This window comes from Primulina eburnea, chromosome 3 (genome assembly GCF_022965805.1).
Source record: "Primulina eburnea isolate SZY01 chromosome 3, ASM2296580v1, whole genome shotgun sequence".
Taxonomy (NCBI): domain Eukaryota; kingdom Viridiplantae; phylum Streptophyta; class Magnoliopsida; order Lamiales; family Gesneriaceae; genus Primulina; species Primulina eburnea.
In genome coordinates, this window is record NC_133103.1 from 34963962 (window position 1) to 34975811 (window position 11850).

Genomic DNA, 11850 nt, shown 5'->3' on the forward strand with positions numbered 1-11850 from the left:
ACTGGGCTGGCAGGGATCATAATAGCCTTTCGACCGAACGTCCACTCCCACATACATAAGATCCCCAGTCATGCTTTACCGGGTGGATTGGTCCCTGGTCATGCTTTACCGCTTCTCAATCCTGATCAAATCCTGGTCGTGCTTTACCGGGGTGGAGAGGTCCCCGGACACGTTCTCCGGATTCCAAACCCGTAACATAATTGGTCACAAGACAATTTGCATACCTCAAAATGTAAAACATTTTCTTTTTGCACGTCGAACATGCTTACATAGCGTTGAGGGCTTCGTTGGATCTCGCTTGGGCTACTGCTGCACATACTAACACATTATTCATACAACTTAAATACAATAACTTAATCGTACCAATCGTACTCACTACCGAAGTAATTTAAATAACTTATGACTTTTTAGACCACTCGGGACTTGACCATGCTTAATCATCATATTAAACCATGACATCGAATCCCGAAAAAATCTTGATATGAAGTATGAACATTTCCCAAGCAATGGAAGACATAGACCCACTTAAACCATAATTCAACGATTTATATTCGAGCTTCGTATAAGCTAATCTAACCCTCCCCAAGCTTGGTCATAACGACATATTAATACCCAAACGAGGCAATAGAACTTAAACCTAAAGCTCCTCAAAACCTGGACTAGCACCTAGGCGCCTGAAGTGTAGTGCTGTAGTGATGGTTAAGCGCCACGACGCTACCAGGTGCGAAGCACAGGCGCTGCAGTGCTCCAAATACAGAGCTGCGGCGCTAAGCGCTTAACTAGCACTGCGGCACTACCAGGTGCGAAGCACAGGTGCGACAACGTTCCAATACAGCGCTGTGGCGCTAACCCTGCGTGACATAAACCCAAAATTCTGCATAATCCGCTTCCCTACGGCTTCTATTGTAACCAAACCCTTACCGACCAGAAACGAAACACCGCTTAGCGCCTGATCAAAACACACGACATACCTAATCGCAGCAGTGACCACCCAATGGTTCCCAACGAAACCTGCAACCAATAAACCTCAAGAAAACATGAAGAACACATTTTGATAGCATTACAGTTTGAGCAGTCACACGAGAACGATCATAACTCATTCGTCTCTTGTACGAAATTATGTATTTAATGTCAAATCGAAGATATCGAAAAATATTACGTTTTATATGTTGAAAATTGTTCTTGAAAACCGATCGAAAATTCGCAGGTTTTGAAATGACAGCAGATTCGATTTTTGAGATCTAAGAGTTGTTCCAAAATCATTCCAATCATCATTGCTCAAACTTTGCATAAAATACACAGATTTTTACACATAATATGAATCAAAATATTTACTATGACAAGATCGATGCAGAAAAATGAAAGATTTTTACATGCCTTGATGATTTATACTCACGATATGACGAATATCGAAGCGAGGAGATGCCAGAACCAATCTGGGATGACTTGTGGCACATTTTTTGCCATAAAAAGAACGTGAATCTATCGAAATTTGCAAGGAGAAAGGCTGGGGTGGTGGCTGCTGAAAGAAAAGCTTAGAACCATAGTTTTCCTCTAAAAAAAAAAAATAAAACTCAAAGAGAGTGTGTGTGTGTGTGTGTTGATTAGGGGGTTAATTAGGGCTAAAAAATGCATAGTCAAATAATTAGTGATAAATTAATACTAATCTAATACTATTAATCCACCACTAATTATACTAGAACCCCTAATTTTAATAAAATACACATGTGTCAAATTCTTAAAATTTAAAATCCTCAACTATTCAAATTAGTATTTTTTTTTTGAAAATTTTAAATCGTAAAATCACCTAGTAAATTAACCTAGGCTTTAAAATGCTTAAAATTTCATAAATAATTTAAAATACCAATTTGACTGAAATAAAATACAACATTATTCATAAATCGCCTAAATCGTCACCGGTCTCTTTTTTCGATCCCGCATCGAATATTCGTTTGAAACATAAAACTCAAGAAAACGTTTTAACGTGCATCCAATAAACATGTAATAATTTAAAATGGTGAAAAATAATAAATCATGCATCGATAAAATCATTTTAAAAAGTAAATAAATAATTTAACAATTTAATAAATGCAAATGTTTACGTGTACTATTTTGGGCTCTACAAACATAGTGTGTTACACTCAAAACAGATCGATGATTAATAAGAATCATTCGAAAACACCCTATGAGATCTGGCATGGTAAGAAAAATGTTGTTTCATACTTCAAAATATTTGGGTGTAAATGATTCATACATAATAATGACAAAAATCAATTATCTGCCTTCAATATTAAATTAGACAAGGGATTATTTATTGGTTATTAATCAGTTAGCAAGGCTTATAGAATATTTAATAAGCGTACACTTAATGTTAAAGAATCATTGAATGTTGTCTTTGATGAAACTGTATAACTGATAAGCCAATTGATCTAATTGATCTGACTAATCTCTTAACAGATATCAATTTGGAGGATGATAGTGAAGATGAAGACCGTGTTGTCAAAAATTTCCTTTAAACACCAGAACCCGAGGTGGTAGAACAACCAGTTGGACATGACGTAGCTCCTGATGATCAGTTTGTTGGGCAACATGATAACATTCAAATACAAACTGAAGTAATTTCAACTGAAGCAGAAAAAACTGGTCAGCTACAAACTGAACCAGTTACGTAAAGAAGTTTAACAAATTCAAAATACAAATGGAGCAAAAATCATCCTCATGATTTGGTATTAGGTAATCCATCTTATCCAATAAAGACTAGAAATCAAATGCTAAATTTATTCATACATTCTTCTTTCATATCGGAACTAGAGCCAAAAAAAACTAATGAAGCTCTAGCTGATCCCAGTTGAGTAATTTCTATGCAAGAAGAGATAAATCAATTTACCCCATAACAATGTCTTGACTTTAGTTCCAAGACCGTTTTTAAAATCTATTATAGCTACAAAATGGGTGTATAGAACAAATTGAACGAAAATGGTTCAGTTATGCGCAACAAAGCAAGGCTAGTCGCAAAAACTATAGGCAAGAATAATGAATAGATTACGATGAAACGTATGCTCCAGTTGCTCGACTAGAAGCAATCAGAATATTCATTGCCTACGCATCCTTCAAGAACTTCAGAATATATCAAATGAATGTGAAAAGCGTGTTCCTAAACGGTCAATTACAAGAAGAGTTTTATGTAGAAAAACAACTGGTTTTTGTAAATCATTTACTCCTTGATCATATTTATCATCTAAACAAAACATTAATGGTCTCAAACAAGCTATCAGAGATTGGTATGAGACCTTAACAAAAATTTTAATTGATCATGGACCTTAACAAAAATTTTAATTGATCATGACTTTACAGTAGGAATAGTTGATAAAACTCTGTTCAAATTTACAAAGAAAGATAACACATTACTTGTTCAAATTTACGTTGATGATATTATATTTGGGTAAACTAATCCCAAACTATGCGACAAGTTTGCTAAACTGTTGCATGATAAGTTTGAGATGAGTGTGATGGGTGAACTGACATTCTTTTACAGTCTATAAGTGAGGCAACTGGAAACTGGTATTTATATCAGTCAAACTAAATATATGAAGGAACTGCTCCAGAAATTTGGAATTGAAACATGTTCAACTACTTCCACTCCCATAAGCTCATCAATTAAATTAGATAAAAATGAAAGGGGAATATCAGTTGAGATGACACTCTATAGATATTAAATGATACCTAACTACTAGTCGTCCATATATTACATTTGTTGTATGTTTATGTGTTAACCCTTAACAATCGCATTTCTTAGCTGCTAAATGCGTATTGAAATATTTGAAAGGCATACAAATGTGGACGTATGATATGATAAATATTTTTCTTTCAATTTAGTTGGATATTCAGATACAGATTATGCAGTATGTAAGTTAGATCGAAAAAGTACAAGTAGATCAATAATATTGAATTTTCTCCTTTGTCAGTCATTCCTCGTTGCTATTTAAATCTCGTTTAGAATTATTATTTCTTCTTGCCAGCTAATTTTAGTTTTAGTATTTTAATTAGATCTTATACAAAAAAATCTCTTTTTTTTTTTGTTTTCCTTGGAAAAAAATAAATCTCTTGTTTCATGTGGATTCAATCATGCTTACCATTATATTCGTTTTGTTTAGAAAATAAGAATTTAAGTATGGTGGTTCAACAACAACACATCAAATATCTCATGGAAACAAAAGAAGGAAAGGCGTAGAAAAATTTTAATCTTCAAACTTACAAAAACAACTCTTGTGTATTTTTATTCTATGCTTCACATATTTTCATTTGTTCATAAAATTTCGGTGGACTGATTCTGCATTGATTATATCAGTTTCTGCTAAACTTTGTAGGTGATGAAATGACTTCTATTATTAAAACCAGTAGACGTCGTTACGAGTAATTTTAGAAGAAAAATTTGCGAGGTGTATATTCACTCCATCTAAACAGCTCCATTTATTCTTACACATACATAATCCCAAAATTGATTTTTAATATTTTCTCAAAATTTTAAAGTAAATTGCACTGAATGGGGGCAATCATAACTCGACATTGGACTTCCATTCCCCAAATAAAAATTGACTTTAGCAGGTTAAATTAAATCTTGACCTCAGATTGTGGCGATAAATAAGTATTAAAACACTTCAATTCAAGTCATTATTATTTATTTGTTTCCCACTTTTTATTTTGACAGATCCAATTGATTAATGAACTTATATTAATTGTCAATTAAGATATAAATAATCAAACACAACGGGAACTTTAATGTAACCATTGAAGGAAAATTATTACATCGTGGCAAAATGTCAAACATTAAATACATTGCAATAGCCACTAATATATATAGAAATCCACCAATTAATGAATTAAATATATGGAAATTGTAATCTTTTCTGCTCCAAGTCTTATGTGTAAATTGATTATTTTATTATGTTCCCCATTCATAACAAGTAGTAATTAGTGTTAGCTAGGCATCATGATTAATTTATGTAAAATTAATTAATTATTACTAGTAGGTAATTGGAGTAACTAAAACTGCATTTAGGAGATGAATCTGAAATGCATAGATTTCGATTAAAGTTTTATTATTAAGGATGAAGCAGTACAGATAAAATCGTAAATTCATATATTACTTATATATACATTACTTACATATAGTGGGAATGTGAGATGCATTTCAAATGACATTATTATTGATTAAATTTTAAATATATCATAATTAACATAAAACAATATATAAACATGCGATATGAATTTAAAGTTCATGGTTTATATATAAAACGAAAATCCTGATATATATTGTTCTATCTCAAAACTATCCATATATATTTATTTCCTTACAGTTTGGCTTTTTTCATTGATTTTGAGTTTACTTTAGTTATTACACACTCACACTCACACTCACACACACTTTGTAAGGGCATTTTAGAATAAAAATCATATCCAAATATAAAAGTACTAATATTCGAAAAAAATTGTGAGGAAAATAAAAAGAATGTCAAAGGAACAATATGCTGGTCAAATCAATAATTTAATTCACTAGTTTATATTATCAACCCAATCAAATATATTGAAATTAGGGAAAAATTAATAAAATTTAGTAAATTCAAGTAGTATATATTTTAAAATTACATTTGATCATGCACCCTTTTATTACTTTGCTTTCAATCTTGGGATTATTTTTAAAGTTTCAAATTTTATTTTAATGCGCTTTTTTCTCTTAATAAATAAAAAAATAGAGTTACTTTCCACATACCCTTCGCCAGGTTGAATATATATATATATATATATATATATATATATATATATATAAACACACACTTTACCAAAAGATTATATATATATATATATATATATATATATATATATATATATATATATATAAACACACACTTTACCAAAAGATTAGGGTAGCAATTATGACGCTATAATGGGGTGTGATGCGGCCTAGCGTAGCATGAACGATCGTAAATGAAGGATTCTCGTTCTTTGAACCATTATTCGATTAATGTCATTATTTTTTAAAAAGTGGAATTAGTCAACAAACCTGCAGTTATAAAACTTCGACAGTTATCCTTTCAAAATACTTAGGGCATCCGCATCCGTTCGAATTAATCCATGTTAATAACTCTTCATCTCATCAAAAATTATGGGGTCCACGAGCCACATATTCATTACATTAACACTTTCCCATTATTAACACACACCCACATTCATTTAATATCAACTTTCATTATTTATGAATCCCACTGTCCACTTACGCATTTTTTTTATTTTACAACAAATATTACTAAAAATAAATAGTATTATTATTTTAAAATTAACTTAATTTCAATATTCATTAAAATATTATTAAGAAATGGAAAAAATGTTGGACTCTTTTATTTAAAATAATATACAACACAATTTTTTTTAAAAAAACACAAAATACATTGAAAAGGAATTACGAAAAACCGTCGCAATACGAAAAACCGCCGCAAATTTCGAAATAATGCCGTTCTTTCTAATGAATTTCTTGGCTGCTATGTCAGCCAAGATTATTAACACATGCACCCACATTGGTGCATGAACATTAATGGGTGTTATTAACACCCATTAACCCACCAATGTGGGTGTCCTTAGGAGGTGTATTCATTCTATACTTTCAAAGATTTTTAATGATTTTTTTTAAATGATGGACTTTTGTGGAATTGATGGATTTTTATTGACTTTTATGGAATCTCATAGAATTGTAAAAACAAATTTCATAGACTCTTATAGATTTTTTTTCAAGATTTTTGTAGACTTTTGTAAACTTTTTCATAGAATTATATGAATTTTGTAGTTTATAATTGTGATTTATTTTTTATTATTTTTTTAAAATAATTATTGGACATAGATAACCTCTTCAATTTTAAATTATTATTTATATTTATGAACGTAAATGAATTTTACTTACTTAAAAGTTAAATCAATTTAATTTGTGAAAAACGACAAATGAACTATCCAATTTATTGAAATCAAAATTTCAATTCTTTATGTCAATTCAACATATTAATGAATAATATTTTTGGATATTAAATCATTGTTTAAATTAACTCAATAATATTGTGAAATTCTTCTTTTTCGGATGAAAAATCATCTTCCTGAATTTCTCTTACCCTAGATCACAAATAAAAATGAAATTTGGTGTGTTAAGACAAACCAACAAATCTCATTTCTTGTTGAATTTTTGTTTAAGTCCTATAAATTAAAAACCATCTTTCATTTTTTAACTGAACTTTTAATTTAAAATACAATTTTTTTAAAAAAAATGATCAATATGTTTTGTGTCTATTTCATGGTAATATTATTATCTTGCAAAATATAGCACCTTTTGAGAAAGACAAAAAATTGTATGAGATGGTCTCAAGGGTTTTATTTGTGAGACAAATCTCTTATTTGGGTCATCCACGAAAAAATATTACTTTTTATGCCAAAAATATTACTTTTTATTGTGAATATGGGTAGGGTTGATCCGTCTCATAGATTAAGAACCGTGAGACGGTCTCACATGAGACTCATTCTTTGAGAAATTTTAAAAAATCACATTTAAAATCGATGATTTTTTAAATGCCACATTTTTAAAAATTATTATCTTTTACAAATGAAACAAATGTATCTGATTTTTGAAAACACGGATTTTTTTAATTAAAAAAAACCTTTAATTTTATGCTTCTTTGATATTTAATAGACCTATTATATTAATTTGTATAGTGAAGCATATGTTGTATGTGTTTATAATATTTATTTATATAGAATAAATGTATATAAAATAAATTTAAACATTTCATTGTTTTTGTTTAATTTTTTTGAGTAGCTTTCTTATTTTTACTTGTTCGATAAATTTATTTAGCTTTGAACAAATATTTTAAATGCTTTAGGAGTCATGATGTTGGGTGAAATAATGAACACTTGGTAGAGCGATCAAACCTTGGTGTTTGAGCTACTGTGCGGTTTAAAAGATTTGAGTTGCACCATTACCACCAGCTATAACTTTTGATAAAGCGGCAATCGCTCGGTCCTTCAATTGGTATCAGAGCCAATGTCACATGTTCGATTCTCATTGGTTGTAAGGAGTACAATTATTGGGAGGGAGAATGTTGAGTGCAATAATTGTCTCTGTTTAGTAGCGCGATCGAACCGTGATGCTTGAGCTGCTGTGCGGTTTAAAAGATTTGAATTGCACTATAACTTTTAGTAAAACAATAAGTGCTCAATCCTACACATGATATCATGTGGTTGGACGATGGAGGTGCTTCTATATATACATTTCAGTTACACAATAACTGCGATGATGGAAAATATAATTTTAAGTTGTATTTAATTTTTTTTCAGTCGACAAATTCATATATATCAAAGTAATAAATAAATTTTATATTATTAATTCCATTCTTTTAATTGAGGCACTTTAGAATGATTGATAGTGGGGGATGACTTGTCATTTGTCGATTGAAAATAATAAAAATGAAGCACCAAAAATGTTTCAACTTTAGGGGAGTAGGCATCTTTGCTTTGCACTTCCATTTCGGATGGGTGCACTAACGACGTACAGATACTCCATTGCCAACTCCTTAGTTTGACTAATTAGAACGTCAAAAAAATTTATCCGTCTGCAAGATAATATATTCCACAAAATGGAATGGAATGGTACATTTTTAACCTTGATACTTCAAACTCCATTTGATATCTTACTCCGATCGGCGATGGTGTGTGTTTATAACCGTTGCGTACTCTGCCTAATACGGCTGGAAATCTTTTAAGTTTGAAAGAACTTAAGTTTTACTAATGACAAAAACAATATCAAGTTGTTTCAAGTCAAACTGTTATTTTCATGTAATTACAGGGCTCTAGCCGTTGGTCAAGTCACACGGCTCATATATTGTTCTATAGAAGTTGAAGGTCTATGCATCATCAGAAGTTCATCACTCTTCAAACTGAACCGCTCTATTTGATATGCTCAGGGTCTGACCATTCAACTTAAACCTGTCAGATATTAAGAGATCGAGATGGATACAACAACTCGAGTTGTTAGCTATCAGTTCAAGTGTCACGCATAATATCCAACCAACTCTTGATTTACAGAAATGTTTCCTAAATTGCCAATAGTCAATCAACTTTCAAAAACTAACAGCTGAATCCGTAAAAAGCAAAAATGCATATAATTAACATTTAATCCAATGTGCGATGAAGAGCGGTTGACAATACCAATCTGTCGAGAATTAGTACAGACGATCGTTGAAAATTTTCCGAATGTTGGAGCTTTTCAAGCATATATATGCAGACTCAGACTGAAGAAAACAACAAGATTTACAAAATTCAAAGTTTTTAAAAGTCTGCAAATGTTCAAGATCTTGAGCACTCATAATCATTAAGATATCTAGCTACCAACTTAGCACACACTTATCTGTCCACATCATTTATCTATCCACATCAGATCTTCAAGGATCAATATATGCAACCCTAACCAACTCTAGTTGTTCAAAGCTATTCATTAGAAGTTATTGTTTCTGATGAACCAAGGATATTTAAACAGCGAAAAGTTGTTAAGTGATCATTGAGAGTTTCGATTTGGACATTGATAAGTCTTAATCTAAATGGGTTTGTACAAGAGCGTACTAATAAAAACTTTTAGTGAATTCCTTCCAAAGTATAAAAAGTGGTGATATAAGACTGTTTATCTCCTAACATCCATAAAATTATGTATCATTTATTTACGCACTTTATCTTATTCACTTGCTTATTTCTATCCTCTTTGTAATTGTTTCTTTCATTGAATATTTATAATATCACTAGTGTAACCGAACCATTTATGCCTATTTATGTTTAATGTTCCATATCAATCTAGTCGTTCAACAAAAAGTTTTTAACAGTTAAAACTGTTAAATCTAGATCAGTTTTGCAAGAAATTTTAAAATAGTTTATTCACCCCCTCTAAACTTTGTTCTGATCGCAAAAATTGGTATCAGAAAGGGTTTTTCTTGAACTCTTATATTAATACATTCATAGTGAAATCTTTTAATAAGATCCTTATGTTCTCAAAAGAAGACTATGAAGCTCGAAAAATACGCATGCAGACACATCTAGCCGCACTATATGATTGCATGTGTTTTGTCATTATAGATTTCCCAATGAAGATATTCAAAGCCAACACAAAAATATCCATATCAGAATGTGTGCCTCAAATGGTTGAAAAACATCGATCAAAGTGGACCGCTGAGGACAAAAAGAAAGAAAACTTGGACAGCGTGGCCTTTTACATTCTTTACAAGACTCTTGATAAGTTCATGTTCAACAAAATAAAGAAATGTTCACCGGCTAAAAAAATATGAGATAATCTGACCCAACTTTGTGAGAGAATTGATCAGATGAAAGAGAACAAGTTAATCGTGGAAATTCATAAATTTGACGACGCAAAGATGAAACCCATCGAGACTTTGAATGAGTTTTATGAATGGTTTTGCACTATTGTTATAGAACTTTCATCACTTGGTAAATAATACTCTAATCGTGAACTTGCCTTGAAGGTGATGACAACATTGCCCAAATAATGAATTGTAAAGATGGCGGCTATGAACGATTCCAAGGTCCTCAACAAAATTGAGTTTCATACCTATTTGTAGATCTGAAAGCATATGAGTTCGAGTTGGGATTCGAACAGAAGAGGAGCCTTCCACTTCGAAACCCGCCAAAGCTCTAATCGCCATAACTCCAACTTGACTATTGGTGAAGAATCTTCCAGGAAGAAATATGCTTATCAAATAAACTATGAATCAAAGTCCTTATTTTTTAAAACATTAAGCAAATTTATGAGGAAGAACCAATCTAAATTCAATTCTTATCGTAAAAAAAGTCAAGCTGATGATAATCATACATGTTTTGTTGTAGAATGATGGGCTATTAATTGCAGATTGTAAAAGATCCAAGAAAGATGATAAAAATTCATATGAGAAGAGGAGATCTAGAGATGAGAAGAAATCATGTAAGAAGAAGAAAAGATAAAATGCGCTTGTAGATGAGGATAGAAAAATAAAGTTGGGGCTCAAATTTAGACTCTTCATGCTCAGAGACTTCATCCACGGCAAGTGATGAAGAGAAGGTCCAGTGTCTAATGGTGGATTTTGAAACGGTGTCTACAAATGTTGAGATGGAGACTGTCGATGATGATCTGATATTTGAATCTGACTTTGATGAATTTACATGAGTGGATCTTGTCAAATAACAACATAAAATGATAGACGAGTATAAAAGACTTTCACAATCATTCGAGGAAGCCAAAGCAAAAAAAAACTTCGATAGATAAGTCAAGCAACTCTAGCTGCTCGCAGCGAAAGGAAATTGACTGTCTGAGACTGAAACTTGATGCTAGCGACTGGTAATGATGACATGTGAATAGTGTTTCAAGTAACTATCAATGAGAATAAAATGTTGGCGCAATTACTCATTCCTTGGAAAATGTCTTCTGCTTCCATTGGGAAGATGCATGAGTTGCAAAAATCAAACAGATACAAAACTGGCTTAGGTTCTTACAACAGAGAATTTAATTCTTATCAAATGTATACAAAGTCAAGATGTTCACGCCGGCTCAAATTGGTCACACAAGAAGCCAAATCCAACCAGACATATTATATGAAAGGAAACCTTGTCGTTAATACAATTGCAGGCCGATTCAAAAGAGATATAGACTGAATGAGAAGAATGAAAAATTTAAACAACATATAGAAAACATCATATAGCATCACAAAGTTTTTCACATGCTCGCACTCTTTTAGATACATGCACTAGTAAGCATGTTAGACTAATTCAATTGCAAAAAAG